This window comes from Leptidea sinapis, chromosome 28, assembly GCF_905404315.1.
Source record: "Leptidea sinapis chromosome 28, ilLepSina1.1, whole genome shotgun sequence".
Taxonomy (NCBI): Eukaryota; Metazoa; Arthropoda; class Insecta; order Lepidoptera; family Pieridae; genus Leptidea; species Leptidea sinapis.
Window position 1 is genome coordinate 6,724,137 of NC_066292.1, and position 22,757 is coordinate 6,746,893.

The 22,757-nt window shown below is 34.5% G+C and overlaps 1 protein-coding gene across 2 annotated transcripts in view; it reads left to right on the forward strand.

The window, feature by feature from the left end:
- The first annotated feature begins 3,515 nt into the window (after window positions 1-3,515).
- LOC126972986 (neuropeptide FF receptor 1-like) overlaps window positions 3,516-22,757 on the forward strand; it is a 170,426-nt gene continuing 151,184 nt past the window's right edge. Inside the window, exon 1 of one of the 2 annotated variants that reach the window (XM_050820102.1) lies at window positions 3,516-3,721. The gene's annotated coding sequence lies outside the window, so the exon portion shown is untranslated. The remainder of the gene's footprint in view (window positions 3,722-22,757) is intronic. The other variant, XM_050820101.1, reaches the window with a different exon arrangement.

Here is a 22,757-nt window from a genome sequence, read left to right on the forward strand (position 1 = left end):
GTGCATTAGTTTTGGAGTTCACTGGAAATAAACATCAGGACCCTGGATTTATATTATATTGTTCTGACGAACCCAATTTTATTACTTCATTCATAATATTGTTTGTTCTATAACGCCATCACTGTTGGCCAATATAAACACAGCAAAATTAGTGTCGTAAGGAAAGGTTAAATTTGATTAGATTTGTTCCTTTATTGTGATGAGATCGGATCAAGCAGTCGATGTTATTTATTTGTTTCTAGATTTTATGTATAGACTGTGGATAGTGTGAGTCGGAGGACATAAGACGACATTTAAAATGATTTTGATGTATAATTTTTATAATTTAGTGTCCTATAATAAACATTTTACCAGTGGGAGTCTCCGCTGCACAGGATGCCTGCTACATTATGGTTTAGGGCGCGTATTTCTGCCGTGAAGCAGTAATGTGTAAGCATTATTGTGTTTCGTTCTGAAGGGCGCCGTGGCTAGTGAAATTACTGGGCCAATAAGACTTAATATCTTATGTCTCAAGGTGACGAGCGCAATTGTATTGCCGCTCAGAATTATTGTGTTTTCAAGAATCAAGAGCGGCACTGCATTATTATATTTATATTATATTGCAGGGCGTATCAATTACCACCAACTGAATGTCATGCTTGTCTCGTCCCTTAATTTAATAAAAAAAATACTATGTACTGTTCCATGAATAAAATAAAATCTTAAGAATATAGAACTTTTAAATAATATTTAAACAAAATATAAATTAAACTTGGTACCAAGTAAAACATAAATAGCCCAGTCATTATAGTAAGTTCACCTCGGAATTCGAGATACCCAGTTGTAAGTCTGTAAATACTTGTATATTGCCACCCTTAAAGTTGTCTCAAAACCTACATATGGTAGGGTGTAAGCTACTATTATATTTCAAGGTCAAAAGTCACAAAAATCGTTTTTTTGCGCTTTTTTTGCAAATATCTCATTTCCTATGGATTTTTTGCTATTTGTATTTATAATCAATATTGTAGAGTACAAAATTCTGTAAAAATTTTGATTAAAAAATTTTTTATACGGATAGAGGGCGGAGAGCGCGCGTACTTACGCTTCACGGCAGAAATAGGCGCCGTTGTGGTACCCATAATCTAGCCGGCATCCTGTGCAAAGGAGCCTCCCACTGGTGGCACATTACTTCTGAATAATCCATTTCTATTAACAAACAATAAATTTGATAATATTTTTTACTAGTTGCGGCCCGCCACATCGTCCGCGTGGAAGTTATAAAGCAGCTAAAATGCTATTTATGCACCTAGAGACACTAGGTTGTTACGACCTCTTGTTAATATTCATGTTCTGGGTAATTTTAATTCAATCTAATCGGTAGATTTGGCTTTACCCGGACGTACATACAGACAGACAGACAGACAAAAATACTATGACTTTTTTTGAAGTGAAAACTTCTTTAGCATCGTAGTGATTTGAAAGCCGATGATGAAAAAATGATGAAAAACGAGATGAAAAAGAGACTAACACTTAAATTTTTAAGACTTAAGGTGGGAGAAAATGTGATAGTAAGCATTATACAGTATTTTGATACCAGGCAATCATAGTTGAAAAAGAGATTGTCTTATGTATGACGCGAGTATGCCATAAATACAAATAATTCAGTCAATGACATTTCATTACATATATAGGTATTCATACAATGAGCGGGTGCTTAATTTATTTATGGTGTAATTAATTTATATTATTTAATAGCAACGTTTGAAGAGTCAGCACTTGTACTCGTATAATAATTTTAGAATGTGCATTGTGCATGAACCTCTAAACTGCATATGAGGTCCTGGTACATGTTGCTAAGATGACTTCAACCGCTATGAAACACATTACTATCACCGCTACCATATTTATGTTCTCCTGGTGTCTATGTATTAATACGTCGTGCACATGACATCAAAACATATTAAGGTATACTACTCGCGTCACATACGACATATAAGACAATCTCTTCTTCAACTATGATCGCCTGGTACCAAAACACTTTTTATTGCTTCCTATCGCATTTTCTCGCATGTTAAATCATAAATATTTATGTGTCTGTCTCATTCTCTCGCCGGCTGAATCATATATACATTTACCCGTTTGTGTCTCTACCGTCTCGCTTTTTCGTTTCATCGAGTTTCAAATCACAACGATTCTAAAGACGTTTCACATCAACACATACTTTTACATACAGATTAGTCTTGAGCCATGGTTTGTGTTTTATGGTGGAACTATTACAATCAGTATATCAGTTAGGTAACGAACTCATTTTAATCAACCAACTTCTTTACTTTTGGTCACATCGAATAAGAAACAAGATAATTTAAACTTATGCGTATTATACATAATGTAGTAATCTGAAAGTGTTTATTTCGTTTCATTTCATTCGTAATTGAATATAACACTACAATAAACTATAATCGAACTACGATTTAGTATTTTATCCTAGTTTATTTGAAAACACATATTGTAATATATAAAAATAATAGTCGACCCGACAGACGTCGTTCTGTACATAATAATTAATAAAATACTGTTTTTTTTTAAGAATTTGTCACTAATATTTCATAGCATCAAATATTGGAATAAAAATAATAATTATGGGTCCCATATCGAAATAGTCTAAGCTGCACTCCATAAAGTAAGCCCTATTAAAATCCGTTCATTAGTTTAGGAGTTCACTGGAAACAAACATCAGGACACTGGATTTATACTTATATAAAACATTTGTAAAACGTACAGATATTCAAACAATATTGTGAGGCAAAAGCTTCTCATAAATATTTGGGTCCGGTTGCAATTAGGACTCCCAGATGTGTCCATCTAAAGGTTTTCCGGGACATCCGGGTCAAGTGAGATCTTTTTCCAAATAATCTAAAACAAGCAGTTTCTAGCAAATTTACTACTGTGCCTATACATAACAGTATAATCTACAAGATTTATATACAATGAAAGGAAAATATAGGCTTTCAAAAAATATATATATTTAGAACAACAACCATATTTATGTGTGGACTAATGTAGATATTGAAATATGTACCATTATTTAATTATCATACTTATAATGTAATGTAATGCTGAAATCACGAGCAACAACTTACCCAGATAAACCCTTTAGGGGTTTTCGCAATATTTAGATGTAGAAATTTTATTGTATGCTTTGTTTTAAACTATAAATAAAAAAATCACAGGCGCCCTCTAAATCAAAACACAATAATGCACGTTACTGATGTCCGGTAGAATAAAGTTCCGCTGTGTTTCCCATTTAGGAAAGAAGCAAGCTTTGCATACGATTTTCTTGTGAAAAAAGAGTCCCACTGGTTAAGGCCGTTATCACGAGAAAAAAATGAACATACATAAACACTATTAAGAATATATACCAGTCAAGACTCGATTGCATAGGTGACTGTGTGTATATAAAATGCAATTTAGTTTTACGAGTGAGAGTGTTCGGAAAACTTTCAGGTTTCAGTGGTTCAGTCGAGGTCGCTCCTCGCGACTGTGATGTCGCGTTGCTCCGTGTCGGGCTTTTACAGAAGTATACCATACTTACGAATGTGGACTCAATTAGTTTTATGACAATGTTAAGTGTCTCTTGTTTTATATCAATAGTGGACAAGTTTATGTGAAGGTTGTTAACATGCGTGATTGAATATTATGCCATGCAAACAGATAATGCAAAAGTTTATTAAAATATATTTTGGTATGTCGTTCATCTAAACTATCTAAACTAATACTATAAAGAGAAAATATTTGTGTTTTTGTATGTATGTTTGTAATGTTTTCATACAAAAACCACTGAACTGATTTCAAAAATTCTTCCGTCATTAAAAAAAAGCTTCACTGAGTGACATAGGCTGAGTTACATTTTCAAATCCCTAATAAAAATTCAATAATATAACCCAAGGTGTGATGAAATAAGTCATCAAAAATCTGTCATCGTGTGCGCCGCGGAAACTATCGATGATAGAACAAAAAAAATATTTTACAATATTATAGAACGTGTCCAACTACTGTAGCTATGCTCCTGTAACTACTTTTTCACATCTTAAAGTTCATATTAGTGCCGACAATAATCAAACCATATTGTTCATAAGTCCGTATTAATCCTTATCCCATGAAATGATATTTTGTTTAAGACCGGTACAATACCTGTAAAATACTCTTTAAATTATTAAAATTGGACATACCATTCAATCAATTATTAAAGTCGAATTTAAAAATGTCAATGAAAGTAATGCAATAATAAGTTTGACGACCTGTATAGCCGAGTGGTTAGCGATCCTACCTAATAAGCTAGAGGTCCCGGGTTTGAACCCCGTTAGCTGCAAGCATTTATATGATGAATATGGATGTTTGTTTCCGAGTCATGGATGTTTAAATGTATTTATGTATGTTTATATGAATTTTTGTATGTTTAAGTAAGTATATTGTATTAAATATATCATTGTCTTGTAACCCATAACACAGGCTATATATGCTTAACTTGGGGCAAGATAATTTGTGTGAAAAGTGTGTCAACATTATTATTATTATAAACTTTTATGTGAACAAAAATAAACCTACAGTCCGACTTAGTAGAATTTCTACCGCGAGATCAGTATCTACGAGAGTGAAACCGCGTGACATTGCTAGTGTATGTATAAAAACGGAACAGAAATAGAAATTTAATTATAAATAGTTTAAATAAAAAAGTTATTGCTTGAGCGCTACTAATGGTACAGTCGTTAATGTAATAATAATCTAGATGGTGAGTTCTGGTACAGTTTATATTCTTATTTCAAAATAGTTTTATGGACTAAATACTAAACTTCCTTCTGAATGGTCAAAGCAGTTTAGAATTTCTGTAAGAGAAGATTTTTTTAAAGAAATAATAACATAACGACGGTGATTGATACGCTCTGTCCATTAAAATATGACGCTTAGGATTCTTGATCGAATCGAAAGTTTTTAAAGTAGGTTCACGCTCGTCACCTTGAAACATAAGTTTTAACTCTCATTAGACGATAGAGAAGTACATTCACTAGCTACGGCGCCCTGTAAACGAAAACACATAAATGGTGCACGTTACTGATTTTCCGAAGAATAAGGTGTCGCTTTGGGATTTAGGAAATAAGCAAGCTTTGCATAAGATTTTCTTATACAAATTAAATTTAAAAACAAAACAAAAGCGACCTCTCGTCACGGGTCGATATTGTTCATAAATTTTGTTTTTAAATTGAATTTGTTTAATTAATCCCAGAAGTGAGGGTTATAACTTTAAAAAATAACAAATTGTTAAGATTTTCTTGTGATTAAAGGTTCGCAATGGTTAAAACATACAAAAAAATACTTAATCCGCATCATTACTCCGTCTAAAAATTCAAAGTTTGATCATAACTTATTGTAAGCCGGATAGCTTTAATCATGAAATAAATTAATCTTAGCTGTCTTCACAATCAAAAGTTTCGGGAAAAGGTCAGGCCGCAGGCGTGAAAATATAAAGAACTCCGACTTTCATTTTCTAAACAGCCCATAGCGCACTGACGGACAATTTCGACTCTGTAACAAGCAAGAAATATTCACGGTACAACTTTTTATGTTACTGCCAGTAGGGTGCGACTTGTATCTCTGATATTTACTATATATTATATTATTGACCCTATAGACTCCATAGACTATTGTCTAACTCTCATTAGAATCGTGTACAATATTTGCAACGTGAACTTTGAATTAAGATATAAATCTAAGTCATATCGTCGTGTCCATGGTTAAAATTAACTAGTCTCACAATAAAAGATGTTCCAAATAAAAAAAAAAAATTGATGTCTTCAAATATTTAGACTCGCGTAACACTTTATTTTTTGAATTATCATGAATTATCAACCGTTATACACAATAATGATTGTTGTAAATAAAATAAATAAAAATGGTAAATATTATCAACCTCGCCTTGATGAAGGGTCCGCCTCTGTCGGGTGCATTCAGACACTCAATACGAGTATACTCACCATATCACAAATTATAAAACTAAGTCCTTTGCCGCGTCTCTGTGTTCGCGATAAACTCAAAAACTATTGCACCGATTTTCATGCTGTTTTCACTAATGAATAGCGTGATTCTCGAGAAAGGTTTTCGTATATAATTTGTTAAGTTTTTGTATACTTTAACGATATTTGATGGAGGTGCCGGAAAAAAATAAAACGTCTGGGAGCTTTCAACGAAAACACTGTCTAAGCCCGCTGAGATATAACAAAATAATGTATGGTGGAATTGTGTATCTTATATAAGTCTACAAAAAAGTCCTGATGGCATATGTCTATCTCTAAAGAATAACACACTATATCCATTTTAATACTTTAAAAATTGGCAATTATGAAGCGGTAATGTAAAAGCTGTTTACACAAATATCCGATATACACTGGCCTTCAAAAGTAAGTATCACACTTTTTAAATTGGGATAACGTTTTAAGAAATAAATAAAATTTCGAAATAAAAAGGACTCCAAAGAAAATTTAAATTTGTACATAAAAACTTTATAGTCGGTAACCTCCTTTTAAGAATTGGCTGAAAAAAACATCAAAAACAAAACCATTCCTTTTTCATAGTGGACGTTTCCGAATTACAATTTTACCATTCACATTTTTCTTTCTGTTTTAAATTTTTTTCAAGATCGATGGGTCTTGTTTTAAAAATTTATGCTAAAAAGCACATAACATTTATTTATCATGCCTCTTTCAGTTGAAGAATGTGCTAGGATCATGGCTTTTCTGGAACTAGGCATCAGTATGCGTCGCACTGCAAGAATGGTGGGTGTGACGATACGAACGGTCCAGAAGGTAAAGCCGAAGGTACGAAGAGACTGGACACCATCTGAGGAGACCTTGTAATGGCAGACCCAGGTGTACCAGTGCCCGAGAAGATCGTTATATTATTTCCACTATGTTAAGAAATCGCCACCAAAATGCAGTTGAAGTCCAGCAACAGCTACTTCAGACCCGGAGGGACTACATTAGTGACAGTACAGTGAGAAGAAGACCTGCTGAAGCAAATTTGAAACCCCGAAGACCAGCGAGTGGCCCAAAACTCGAGAGACAGCATAGAGTAGCGAGACTGCGATACGCCCGTGAACACATGCAGTGGGATGAAGAAGAATGGTCAAGAATTTTGTTTGCAGATGAGTCTCGATTCTCCCTATACACTTCTGATGGAAGGTGAAGTGTTTACAGGCGACCTGGTGAGCGATACCTTCAAGCCTGCATCTCAGAAAGAGTCCAATACGGTGGAGGCTTTGTACATGTATGGGCTGGCATATCTTCAGAAGGTCGCACAGAGCTAGTAGCCATAGAAAATGGCACCCTCACTGGGCAAAGATATGCTCAAGAGATTCTCAATGAGTATGCAGGGCCGTATTTAGCAAATATGGGTGATGGATCGATGCTGATGCATGATATAGCCCGGCCACACACGGCTCATCGTACAAGAGTATATTCAGGAGGTCGGTATCAGCGTGATGGCTTGGCCATCAAGAAGTCCTGATCTCAACCCGATTGAACACGCCTGGGATGAGCTTGGGAGGCTAGTCAGAAATCGCAGACCACCACCTACTACCCTCAGGGCACTAAAGCAGGCCCTGGTAGAAGAATGGGAGAATATTCCCCAACATCGGCTCCGAAACCTAGTGTTCAGTATGCCAAACCGGCTCGAAGCTGTAATCAGAGCTCGAGGAGGCAATACCAGTTATTAAAAATTAAATAACATGTAATACATTTTAGTTGATTTTTTTTACACTAAACTAAAAATGTCTATTTTCATTGTTTTATCTTTTTTAAGTTAAAAATGTTACAAATGTGTAATTTTCTCTACCTTCTATAGCTAGGAAAAAAAATTAATTTGAAAAGTGTGATACTTACTTTTGCAGGCCAGTGTATATACTACTTATCATTTTATTATTATTCATTTCCAATGGCTTTAGACTACATTAAACCCAAATACAAAGGTACATCACTTTTTCTTTCAGAACAGCGTCTGTCGGGTCAGCTAGTATATTATAAAACTCCTTTTCTATGACGCCATTCAACCCGTATACCTCTATATTTTCATCCAAAGTGTATCAAGAGATCCTGAGAAATACTGTTGCGTTACAGGATTTTCTGGCCCTTGTCTAGCCAGATACCCTTTCGTCTACCATTTAAGAGTAGAATGTGGATGGAAGGATGGCTTAGGAAATATCTAGCGAGAGGTGGCTGTATTTCCATTTAATCCACATTGAAAGCTCTTGATCAAAATCCAATATGGCCATTTCCAGTATCTTGTTGCTCAGACTCAAAAATATCATGTGCAGTATTAATTGTATTTATAATAATAATCACATAAATTTTTTTCAAGATCGATGGGTCTTGTTTTAAAAATTTATGCTAAAAAGCACATAACATTTATTTATCATGCCTCTTTCAGTTGAAGAATGTGCTAGGATCATGGCTTTTCTGGAACTAGGCATCAGTATGCGTCGCACTGCAAGAATGGTGGGTGTGACGATACGAACGGTCCAGAAGGTAAAGCGAAGGTACGAAGAGACTGGACACCATCTGAGGAGACCTTGTAATGGCAGACCCAGGTGTACCAGTGCCCGAGAAGATCGTTATATTATTTCCACTATGTTAAGAAATCGCCACCAAAATGCAGTTGAAGTCCAGCAACAGCTACTTCAGACCCGGAGGGACTACATTAGTGACAGTACAGTGAGAAGAAGACCTGCTGAAGCAAATTTGAAACCCCGAAGACCAGCGAGTGGCCCAAAACTCGAGAGACAGCATAGAGTAGCGAGACTGCGATACGCCCGTGAACACATGCAGTGGGATGAAGAAGAATGGTCAAGAATTTTGTTTGCAGATGAGTCTCGATTCTCCCTATACACTTCTGATGGAAGGTGAAGTGTTTACAGGCGACCTGGTGAGCGATACCTTCAAGCCTGCATCTCAGAAAGAGTCCAATACGGTGGAGGCTTTGTACATGTATGGGCTGGCATATCTTCAGAAGGTCGCACAGAGCTAGTAGCCATAGAAAATGGCACCCTCACTGGGCAAAGATATGCTCAAGAGATTCTCAATGAGTATGCAGGGCCGTATTTAGCAAATATGGGTGATGGATCGATGCTGATGCATGATATAGCCCGGCCACACACGGCTCATCGTACAAGAGTATATTCAGGAGGTCGGTATCAGCGTGATGGCTTGGCCATCAAGAAGTCCTGATCTCAACCCGATTGAACACGCCTGGGATGAGCTTGGGAGGCTAGTCAGAAATCGCAGACCTACTACCCTCAGGGCACTAAAGCAGGCCCTGGTAGAAGAATGGGAGAATATTCCCCAACATCGGCTCCGAAACCTAGTGTTCAGTATGCCAAACCGGCTCGAAGCTGTAATCAGAGCTCGAGGAGGCAATACCAGTTATTAAAAATTAAATAACATGTAATACATTTTAGTTGATTTTTTTTACACTAAACTAAAAATGTCTATTTTCATTGTTTTATCTTTTTTAAGTTAAAAATGTTACAAATGTGTAATTTTCTCTACCTTCTATAGTTAGGAAAAAAAATTAATTTGAAAAGTGTGATACTTACTTTTGCAGGCCAGTGTATATACTACTTATAATTTTATTATTATTCATTTCCAATGGCTTTAGACTACATTAAACCCAAATACAAAGGTACATCACTTTTTCTTTCAGAACAGCATCTGTCGGGTCAGCTAGTATATTATAAAACTCCTTTTCTATGACGCCATTCAACCCGTATACCTCTATATTTTCATCCAAAGTGTATCAAGAGATCCTGAGAAATACTGTTGCGTTAAAGGATTTTCTGGCCCTTGTCTAGCCAGATACCCTGTGTGTGTGGATGGAAGGATGGCTTAGGAAATATCTAGCGAGAGGTGGCTGTATTTCCATTTAATCCACATTGAAAGCTCTTGATCAAAATCCAATATGGCCATTTCCAGTATCTTGTTGCTCAGACTCAAAAATATCATGTGCAGTATTAATTGTATTTATAATAATAATCAGCCCGATGGCAACTTTAATCTGAAAGTTCATAACTGTAAACTTAGCAAACATAATAACTGTAACTGTCCCCAAATCAATAAAGTAGATAATTTCAAATATCTAGGAGTCATACTTGATCAGAGGCTCTCCTGGTACCCTCACCTTGAGCAACTGGCTGAAAGAGTCAGAAAATTAATATGGGTTTTTCGCTCGCTGAGGTACGTGGTCCCAAAGAATGACAAATCTGAGAACGATAGTGATTCCTCTAACACTCTGCTAAAGAGAATATATACTGCACTAGTTGAATCCATCCTAACCTACTGCATTCCAGTGTGGGGAGGTGCTGCAAAAATAAAGTTTTTAGACATTGAGCGCTCGCAACGAGCATTGATTAAGGCCATGTATTTCAAACGTTACAGATATTCTACAGAACAACTTTACCTTGAGTGCGGTTTACTCTCTGTGAGGAAACTGTTTCTGAAACATGTTTTAATCAAAAAACATAAAGAAGTACCATATCTCGTAAATAATAAACAAAGTAGGAGGCAACCTAACGTAACTAAAGTCCCTCGAACAAAAACAAAGTTTGCTAGCGCACAATACAATAGTCTCTCAGCTCAAATTTACAATAAAATAAATAAAAAACTACATATCCACTCAAAACAATATTACGATTGTAAAAAAATCGTAGAGAAGTGGTTAAAGTCTCTTGACTATGAGGCAACGGAGATTTTACTTAAACAACTTAAATAATGTACAGAGTATAATAACTTATCCAATGTTTACATAGATCAGACAGAAAATATTCCACACGCACTTAACATACGAGCGTGTGTGCGTGTATATACTTCGTATATACACGCACACAACACTCACAAAAACACACAGTATCGCACGCACACACACTCACACATAGTTACACATATTTATGATTTATGTTTATAATAATAAAAAGTGACTTACATGTTCGATAAGAATTAAAAATCGTAATTGTAAATCTTTGTCGCTGTAATTGTTAAGGTGTTCAAAAGTAACTTTCCAAATATTTAAATTGTTAATTTATATTCATTTCATAACCTTTTTAAATTTATATTCATTTCATAACTTTATTATTATTTCACCACCATGTCAATAAAACTTTTGTTAAATATAACACATTGCTGAATTGGAAGAGCGGAGACACCTGGTACAGGCATTATTTGCTTAAAAGGTGACTCCGGCCACTAGCTGCTGTAAACTATGATTTTAAGAGAAATAAATTATGATTATTATTATTATAATTATTATTAACTTGCGGCACGTCTATGTTGGAACTGGTTCCAGTAATAAAATTTAGACAGTATAATTAAATAATAAAAAATTCATTCAAAAATATAAGATAACCCTTATTTTCATTCATTAAGCAATTTACTTTTATTTTTCAGAGGAGCAATGCAGATTTCTTAATAACTAATATTCAAATCTAATCAAAAATATTTTATTTCGACGGTAAATTGTATTATACTTGAAGTATGTAATTTTTACATGCAGCTCATTCGGAAGGCAGATTTCCTTAGAGAAGAATGAGCAAGAAACTCTAAGGTTACTGTAAACAGAATAGTATTACAAGTTCTTATTTTGATTAGAGTTACAAATCATTTCAGTTACATTATATGCAAAGTGGTACAACAAAAATATTCAAATGGTTAATGCTAAATGCCTTACTCGAGTAAGTAAAAAAAATATGTAAATTAATAAGTAAAGTAACACATGAGTTCATAAGTACTGTAGTAGCCGTAAATTAAATAAAGGTGTTCTCATCTCAGATAAATTAATAACCATCAAAGTTCCTTTTCTTCTATCTGTACATCATAATAAGGTTATCAGATTGTTTAGTACCTTGCTCTCTTGCGGTTTTGTGAAAATTATCTAAATTAAAGAATTTAAATCATTTTCACAGAACCGCAGGTAAACTAATTAGAAATAAACGATTCTCTCTTATGAAATTAATCATCAGTTATTCAATGAAAGTTTACGTAATTGGTACAAAATTTGGAGGTGACGGTTAAATTAATTACAGTTCGATACTTTGTGAACAATCTTGTGAAGCGTATGAGAACTTGTGCTCACCGAGTATCGGAAAACAATCTAATTAATAATCTATTATCTAAACCAGCCATACTTAAACTTTTTTTTCTTGGGCCACATTCAGATTCTACTTATGGTGCGTGGGCCGCTACCTACATAAATCACATCTGTTATAGGAAGACCGCAGATGCGTTGGTACGACGATATCAAAAGACTGGCGGGAACAAAGTGGTTGGAAACTGCTCAAGACCGTAAAAGATGGCATAAACTGAAGGAGTCCTACACGTTAGAGGTTGAGAACGGCTAAAGAAGAAGAAGAAGAAGAAGAAGAAGAAGAAGAAAATATCTATATTGTTTATTTATTATATTCGTGAGAACGATGACATTATTGGGAACATTTTTTTAACTATTTTATCTAGATCTGGCGCTGGCTGCACGCTACCCATAATATGTCATCGAGATGAGAATCCGTTTGTCAGTTTATAAGTTCTTTGCATAGCAAATTTTTAATTTTTCTTAAGTCTTGAAATCTTCTTTTAAATTCGTCTGATAGAAAAGACATATAATTTGAAGTTATCAACTAGTTTTCTTCGGAAATATCAATCCCTGTGTAACACTTGTAGGTAAGTGTTGGAAAATTTTGCAGTATTTTGTTTCGAACGTCTTCCTAATAAATTCTTAGTTTTTCTTCGAAAGCAATTAGGTATTGTACCTATTTGCCATATGTGACATTATTTTGTTTTGACCTTGCAAGCTTCGATTAAGACTGTCAAGTTTCTCAGTCGCATAGAAAAGCTTGAACACACCACCATTTGTCATTTTACAGTTCAGGTATCATTTTGCTGTAAAAACAAAATTATTTCTTGAAGTACAGAAAAAAACTATTCCAAAACTTTTCCTCTGTTAAGCCAACGCACCGAGGTATGCAAAATAACGTTACTGTATTGACTAACCACTTTTTTTTTTTTTATTTATTATTTAGTCCACAAAACTGACTACAATTGTATGGATTGCAAAGTAGTAAAATATAGAAAGGCATAAAAGGCATAAAAGGCATTTATTTTCTCAAAATTGATTCCTTTAGAATTCTTTTTGATGTCATTTCTTATACTACTAGATACTACTACCGCTTCGGAAACAAATGGCGCTCTGAGAGAGAAGAAGCGGAGCAAGAAACTCTCCCAGCATTCTTTTTTCTGCGCTCTTTTCAATAAAAATATACAATATTGTACAGTCGCTATAAAATAATCACAATCTAGTCCCAGGCTGTCCGATCATTTAGATATTCAGCAGTGGAGTAATATGATTTACGAAAGAGCTATTTCTTTATAAAACATTTAAATTTATTTATAGATAATGCCTGAACAGTGGCTGGGACTTTATTGTAGAAGTGTATACATTTACCCTTAAAGCTATTATGTATCTTATGAAGCCTACTAGAATTAGTTACAAGCAATCCCTTATTTCTAGTGTTATAATAATGAAAATCACTATTAAGAGCAAAAAGGTGACGATTTTTGTGAACATATATTAAATTTTCATAAATGTACTGACAATAAACAGTCATAATATTTATTTCTTTAAATTTTTCTTTGAGAGACTGTCTATAACCAAGCTGATATATAGCACGAACAGCTCTCTTTTGCAGTGCAAACACTATATCAATGTCAGCAGCATGACCCCATAGTAATATACCGTACGTCATGATGCTGTGAAAATAACTAAAGTACACTAATCTAGCGGTCGCAACATTCGTGTACACTCTAATCTTTCTAACTGCATATGCCGCAGAGCTGAGTCTATCTGCTAGATGGGTAATATGTGGACCCCACTGAAGCTTTTTATCTAACGTGATACCCAAGAAGACCGTAGTGTCCACAAGTTCCAATCTCTGGTCATTTATAAATACGTTGGTTTGTACCTCCGCTGTGTTTGGTGTAATGAACCGTAAACACTTTGTTTTTTTACTATTTAAGTGCAGATTATTCGTCTCAAACCAACGTACTATCTTTGAGAGTGCATTGCTTACCTCGTCATCAATATCCGCACGTCGCTTCACTTTAAAAATAAGTGAAGTATCATCAGCAAACAATACAATCTCATGGCTATCATCTACCACAAACGGTAGATCGTTAATATATATAAGAAACAAGAAAGGACCGAGAATAGAACCCTGTGGAACACCTATTCCCACAGGTTTACCCGAAGACCGTTTGTCATTTACATCGACTATCTGAACTCTTTCGCTTAAATATGATTTTAACAGATTTAGGGCTCTATTTTTCACTACATAATGCTTTAGTTTTAGGAGTAAAGTTTCATGGTGGACGCAGTCAAATGCTTTTGACAAATCACAAAAAATGCCCAATGCATCCTGTGACTCTTCCCAGGCGTCAAAGATGTGCTCAATGAGTCTAGTACCCGCATTAATTGTTGATAAGCCCCTAGTGAAACCAAACTGATTTTTGTTCATTAATTTACAACAATGCATTTGTAGCTGTTGAAGCAAAAGTTTTTCAAAAATTTTACTAAAAACAGGCAGCACTGAAATAGGTCTGAAATTAGCAGGGTCAAAAGAACTGCCCGATTTAAACAAAGGTATAACTTTGCTGTATTTCATGAGGTCAGGGAACACACCCTCATCTATGCATTCATTAAATATTATTGCTAATTCAGGTGCTATAATGTCAAGTATGTATTTAACAATATTAGTCGAATGGCCCCATAGGTCTTTTGTATTTTTTAGGTTAATTAATTTGAAGATTTTTATTATATCGCTACCTGTAACATACTTAAATTTCAAGTCAGTAGAAGATACTGGTACGTGTAATGTAAGCATATCATATGCTGCTTTTGGCGAAGAGTTAAGATATTTGGTCGTGACAATCGGGATTTCGGAGAAGTATTTATCAAATTCATTTGCAATTTCTATTTCCGAATTTATAACGCGTTTATTAATATTTAAACAGATAGAGGTGTTACGGCAATTCGATCTACCAGTTTCATTGTTAATTACACTCCAAGTCGCTTTTACTTTATTATTACTGTTTTTAATTTTATCTGCAATGAAACGTGTTTTCGCTTCATGACAAACTATTTTAAAGAGCTTGGAGTATTTTTTTACATATATTTTAAATTCTTCACTATTATTGTAATGTTTCTCATAATAAAGGTCATATAAGCGTTTACGACTTTTGTGGATACCCATTGTTGCCCAATCATTAAAACTATGTTTGTTTACTGTCACCGTTACTGGAGTAAAAATCCTGTCAAATTCCTCACAGAAGGAATTGAAGACTAAGTTGTAGTGAAAATTAGCAGTTTCGCCACAGTGTAAAAATGGTATTGTATTTACCAAATTATTTCTAAACCTCTCAAGACGGCTACCCGTAACTGGTATAATCGTCACCTTTTTTGGTCTGACATTGTCCAATCTTGTATTTACTTTTATAAGTTGCCCACTATGGTCGGACTGAAAAATACTATTTATCAATTGAGTCTACTGGATGTGGACGTGGCATGCGTGATTAAGTGAAAAAATAACTACAGCGCAACAAAACACGCTTAACTAACAAGCTTGATAAAAACAGGACTTATTCTAACAGACAATAAAAAAAAAGATTAACAGATTACTTACTTGCTAACTTATCTATGTACTTAATTTATGTTTTATTTTGGGTATATTGTCACAGAAGATATCTATATCATCTCTGTAATCATTTGCAAAAAATTGCATTCTATAAAGCGGACTATGATCACCAAGTTTTGTTCTGCTTTGTGGCAAACAGAAAGTCTTGCGATTATGTAAGCGGCTACAATCACGAGGCACAACGAACTTCAAGCGTTCAAGTAATTCAGGCGCGTCAATGTGTCCCTTCATTGGCTTTGCCAAGAAAATAACATCTGCAATCTTTCTGCGGTCTTTAAGTGATTTCATTCTATAGTAAGAGAGACGAGAGTCGTACGAAATCAATTTATTACATTTGAAGTCTTTGTAAGATAGATGGTATAGAAACCGTTTTTGAATTCGTTCTATTCTATCGGAATGAACTTGATACCCTGGACTCCATACCGTGCTGCAATATTCAAGGATACTGCGGACAACACTGTTGTAAACGAGTATTGATAAACTGGGATCCTTAAATATTTTCATTTGTCTGTAGACTAGCCCAGATATTTTTGATGCTTTAGATGTTATTTGTTCTATGTGTGGGCGAAAACTTAAAGCCGAGTCTATTATAACGCCAAGGTCTCTGATACTATAAACTTCCTTAAGACTAACATTGTTTATTTTATATACGCAGTCTAACGGATTTTTCTTTCTGGTAAATTTAATGTGGAAACACTTTTCAATATTTAAGGACATTCCATTTGTGGTGCACCAAGAGTGAGCAGCATCAATATCATTTTGTAGTGTTGTCACGTCAGCTTGGCTGTTAATAGTTTTGTAAATTTTCATATCGTCTGCAAACAATTTGAATTTAGAATTTAACTTGAGTGCCAAATCATTTATGAAAATTAAAAAGAATGTGGGCCCTAAATGTGATCCTTGAGGTACACCCGATGATATTTTTATCTCATAGGACTTGAAACCATTAACAGCAACTAGTTGTGACCGATTTCTTAAGTAAGATTCACACCAACGCAACAATGAATCGAAAGCTTTTAGAAAATCAGTGTAAATTGCATGTACCTCACCAGTAGCATCGACAACCTCTGCGATGTCTGAAATATAACTAACTAAGTTCGAGGTAGTGGATTTCCGAGGGCGAAACCCGTGTTGATTAGGATCGAGATATGGAGCTATATGAGAATATATTACTTTTTGAATTAGACTTTCTAAGACCTTTCCACATATTGATAAAACAGATATAGGCCGGTAGTTTTTTATATCTTTTGAGTTGCCGGACTTATGGACTGGTGTGACATATGCAATTTTCCATTTGGTAGGAAATATGCCCGTTTGCAAAGAACAATTATATATGAGAGTTAGTGGTTTAACTAATTGGTGTGCGCATTTTTTTAGAAATATTGGAGCAATAAGATCAGAACCGGGTCCCTTAAGTGAATCCAAGTTTAAAAGGTGTTTTAAAACTTCCTCTTCAGCTAGTTGACACCTACCGAGTGGAGCATTGGGAATAATATTGTTTAGGTGTGGTGCATTTCCTACGTGACAGTTACTGGTGTTAGTATAGACCTCTGAAAAATGTTTTGCAAAGGCGTCGCATATATTCTTTCCTCCTTTGGCCACAAAATAATCCAGATTCATTTCGTTCGGAATACAATTTGTACCATTTTTACGTTGCTGTTTAAAAAACTTCCAAAAGTAGGTAGGATCATCATGGATAGATTCGACAACGCGTTTTGTAAAATTGTCATAACAACCTTTTATCATGATGGCACAACGTTCGCGTAGTAATTTGTATGATAATTTGTCCATTGGGTTGTTATATTTTTTACTTTTATGGTGGATTTTTGCTTTTTCTTTAAGTGCTCGTAACAGTGGACCTGAGAACCATATAGGATAGTGACTATCTCGCGGTTTCCGCATGGGTGTATGTCTATAAATAATGGGGATTAGTGTCTGGTAAAATATTTCTAGTTTTGCATCGACCGAATAGACATTGTGAAATAGAGACAACCAATTAATTTTATCCAATTCATTACAGACATTACCATAGTCACATAAGAAGAATTTGAGAAATGGTGTACGAGAAGGTTTCATGTAGCGGTTACAATTTACTTTTAAGTTAATTTGTAGGGGTGGGTGATGGTTGTCTATTGTGACCAAAGCATTTTCTTCTTTTTTAACTTGAATTCAATCTGTATTATTTGTAAGAACTAAGTCTAAAATACGTTCGTTTATATTTTGAATAGGATTGCATTGTTTCAGGTTGTTGAAAGCAACATGCTCTAAAAAGAGAGATTCAATATTATTACATAGTTGACCAGACATTAAGCCGTTTCCATTCGGATCAGCTGCCCAAGAGATGTTAGATAAATTGAAATCACCAACAATCATAGTGGGTGAATCTTGAGATATTTTGTTATTACAAATATCTGTCACACTTTTAAAAACATTCTAAGTAATCTTCTTTTACAGGCGGTGGCACGTAGACACCACTTCTTCAGAAGACATTTAAATCTATAGTGGTTCAGTTCTCGTGCTCGGATATAATTCACAATAAGTACTTGTTGCTGTTTTCATCTCAGCTTCTATTACTGAATTAACAGTTGGTGCCGCCAGGTTTTCTTGGTGAATAGTGCAGTGCATGATTATTACATATTTTGTTAAAATATTTCTTTTTGAATAGCGAAACAAATCCATTTTTAGATCCAGTCATTGAAGGACACCCATCCGTACACACACAAACAATTTTTTTAATTTCTATCTCATTCTGTTCTACAAAACTGCCAATAGCATCGATATAGCCTCTGGTTTGGCCTTTCATTGTAAGGAATTTCAAAAAATCCTCGATAATTGTGTTTTGTTCAGTGCAATACAAACTTTCAAAAACTGAATATTACGATGTTGCCGATGTATCAGTAAGGTTGATAGCTGAGCTAAAATATTTGCAATTCTTCAAGTGGTCAATTATGTTATCAAAATTAATATTTTTGATAATATCTTCTATACTTGTACAAAACGTTTAATCAGAAAGCTGTATTTTTTTAACTTACCAAGTAATACATTTACCAAGAATATAACAAATTTCATACAATGCTTTAGTTACTCTGCATCTTGCGATAATGCCACCGACATAACATTGTGTTGTTGTTGCAAAGGTCTTTTCAAAAAAGCCAATTTCTCACTTCTTATGGGTGATCCTTGAGGTTAAGTGTCGTAGAATGCCTTGTGTTTCATGGTAAAATGACAAGCAACATTATGTTTTTTCATTATAATATTTTCACGACATATCAAACAAGTTGCTGTACTACTATTCGACACAACAAAATATTTATTTTTACAATCGATTTTCGTCGGATATTTTACGTTTATGTTTGGAAGACACTCCTGGCATTGTCGTTCACTATATTTATTTAAAATAATACTTACAATTTCTTTCTAAAAAGTTCAGTGGTTTGTTGGGATATTTTTCTGTACTACAGTCCACGGACGAGAAAAAAAATAAGGACTCCGTGTCATCTAACATAACAGTGAAGCATCAAAACAAGCCAGTTAACGTGTAAATACTATAGCCCCACGCACACACTTACACTAATATAAGCCGATCAGCCGACATTATGACATCTGACATCGTCTGTGACGGATCTGATTACATCGCAATAAAATATTTTAAAAGGCTGCCGCGTATTGAGAAATTATGTAAATAACAATGCTAGGATACAATAAAAGTGCCAAGGAATTACCTTTCACGGATAGAATAGTTTTTATCGCACTATTTTATGGTCTTTTCATAATACAAATTAGTTAGAATTTTGGAACACAAAACCTCCGCCACGCGTGGTAATAACATCTGGTGTGACCGATAAATAAACGGGGACTTTACCCGAAAAATAGGGTAATCCATTTTATAGTGTTCTATGTACATAAATCATTGTCTGTTCCAAGATGCAATGATTTATAATAATAGGACTATCTTTACCAACATTTTTTTAAATTAGTGTGGAACACAACTTCAATGCGAGTATCGTTCTCATCTTTGATCTGGTGCATCCGAGTATCATATTATCTAAACATTAAATCGCGTGCAACGCAGAGCCACTTGAATTGTCGGGGATCCAGTGCTCTGTAAAAATTTCCATTACTTGTGTATTAACTTAACAACCAAATCAGTATAAAACACATAGTTATTTGTTCTCTCAAAATGTACTTTTTGATTTCATATCAGTGACAAATAAACGAATTTAAGAATAAATTTTGTGTTGGTATTCTTAAAATAAGAAATGTTACGTAAGTTATGTACGTCATTTTTATATCAGTTAAAACAAAGATACTGCAAACAAGACATGGACACAGGAGTTAAACCTTACTTTCAAGGTGTTATTGTTTTTTTATGTAATTTATTCATTTACTCATACTATGCCTGCCATATTTATTTTTATTCTGGAAACAATCTGACTATCAGAAATTAAAAAATCGTACTTAAAAAGTAATATTGCTATATACTACTATGACTAATAACGGGACATAATTTGTATTATCTGGTATCCCCCGTAAACACTCACGAGCTTAAGTTGCTTCACTTGTCAATATCACGGCGCGGAGTCCTTATTTTTTTACTAGTCCGTGCTACAGTCATTCACAATACACTCATTTACTCACTAACTTTGAATCAAATACTTAATACCGTTACGTAAATGATTCGTACCTATTTGGTGAACACGAACATACTCATCAAGAGAACTCATAAAAAACAATAACTGTGCCTATTATTCTCTCGGAAATTTAAATAGTTAGATTAATAGAATTTGAAGCTACAATGGGTGGGCCACTATCAAAAGCCTGGTGGGCCGCAGTTTGAGTTTCACAGATCTAAACGAATAAATGCGTCAACAATAAAATTTTAGATGCTCCTTTGCACAGAATGCCGGCTAGGTTGTGGCTACTACAACGGCGACGTATTTCTGCCGCGGAGCAGTTATGTGTAAGCATTACTGCTTTTCGTTCTGAAGGGCGCCATAGCTAATGAAATTAATGGGCAAATGAGACTTGACATCTTATGTTCAGAAATTTTGGGTATACCAAGAATCCTGAGCGGCACTGTATTGTAATGCGCAGGGCGCATCAATTACCATCAGCTAAACGTCCTGCTCGTCTCATCCCTTATTGTCATAAAAAAAATGAATAATAATGAAAAGTGCTCGACTATCGTTCCTGAGTTTAGTTTACAGAAGAAGAGCGTAAAGTAATGATTTCAGTGATAGCATTCAATCCTCAAAAAACGTTTCTGATTAATTCAGGTGCAAACTTTTCCTTGGGTCACAAATATAAGTAAAACTTCTAGGAGGATGAAGACGCCAATGATTCATCTGTCTATTAGATATGATGTCGATGAAGAATTGAAGAAACCCACACCATTTGATCTTCAAGCGTATATAGGATACCTGAAAAACAAACTTTCAGGATTAGAAACAGTCACCCGGGAGCTGCTGATATTGAAGTATTCTTCTTGAATGCTCGCATCACATTATGTAACGGTTGTTCAATTAGTGAGAACAAAATTTATCAGAGTAACTTTTATACAATTATAACAATATAAATGTTACTACTTAATGAATATAGAACAAAAATATATTTGTATTTCGTATTGTTCACTTCGCCTTATTTAAGGTTTTCACTCGTGAAGCACACACTGTTTTAATCGTAAATTTAATTCTGAAAGGCGTAACACCAAAACTCAATCTGAAGGAAACTAATCATCTAGAACACATAACGAATGACAGAACACTCAGATTGTAGGCTGAATTGGCTATCAAATGAAATTATTTCATACTAATGTATATCTTATATCTTTAAACGAGCAATTCTTGTATATATATAATCTGAATCTCCGAAACGGCTCCAACGATTTTCATAAAATTTTGTGTACAGGGGATTTCGAGGGCGATAAATCGATCTAGATAGGTTTCAATTTAAAAAAAGTAGTTTTATCCGAGTTTTAATGAGAGACAGGTACAAATACATTAGAATACAAAGGTAAATTACGCCAATATACACAAGACGTATAATAGCTCAGATGGGAAATTGGGTGATCCGGAAAGCAGACGCCCCCGGTTCGAATCTAGAAGTCCTATTAGTTTTTTTTTTGTTCAAGTTTTGTACATTCTTAAAAATCCGAGCAAGGCTCGGTCGTCCGGATATTTGTATATTATGTAATAATAATGTACAGTTTGTTTCGTATTTGATTTGATCTTTGTTTTCTATATTTGTTTTATCTTATAATACATATTTGGAGGGTTCCCTTCTATAATCCTTACATGTTACCTTGGGTGAGGTTGGCTCGTGGAGTTTCTGAAGGCATTGTTTAGAATAAGGGATGGAATCTGATTTGAATATAAGTATTCTATTTTGGTAGAAAGGCGTGGGATGCTTAATTTTTGAGACTGTTTTATGGCAATGCAATAAAAACTTTTCACCGTGCAGTAGTGACAATTTTAAGGTAAGAGATGTACTGAAAATCTTCAAACACATCCACTTGCGTCAATACTAGAAATAGTAAGATGTCAAGTATAGCTTTTATTATCATTATATAGGGAACCCTTGATGCGCAAAATATACACTTATTGTTTACTATCCAATTCTATTCTATTTCAAGTTCTATTACAAATATAAAGTTCATTGATGAAATTTACCAATGACATATCACATATACCAAATACGTAACGAAAATTCGAGATCAGCCGTGACGCGAACCTATAATTTTAAGTCTATAAAATAGCTAATCATAATAAAACACTCATATTTATATACTTAATTAAGTCTCAGCATTAAATAAAACTAGAAAGAGTGTGAAAATACAAATATGGAGTACGTGGTTATGCAAACTGGAATAGCGACCAGGAAATTAAGACCAGAATTGAAGTGGCTCGAAGCACCTCTAGTAAAATGAAAAAAGTACGAACGTTAGTAGTTAAAGTTTCCTTGCGCACTCGTTTACTACGCTGATACATCTGGCCCATACTTCTAT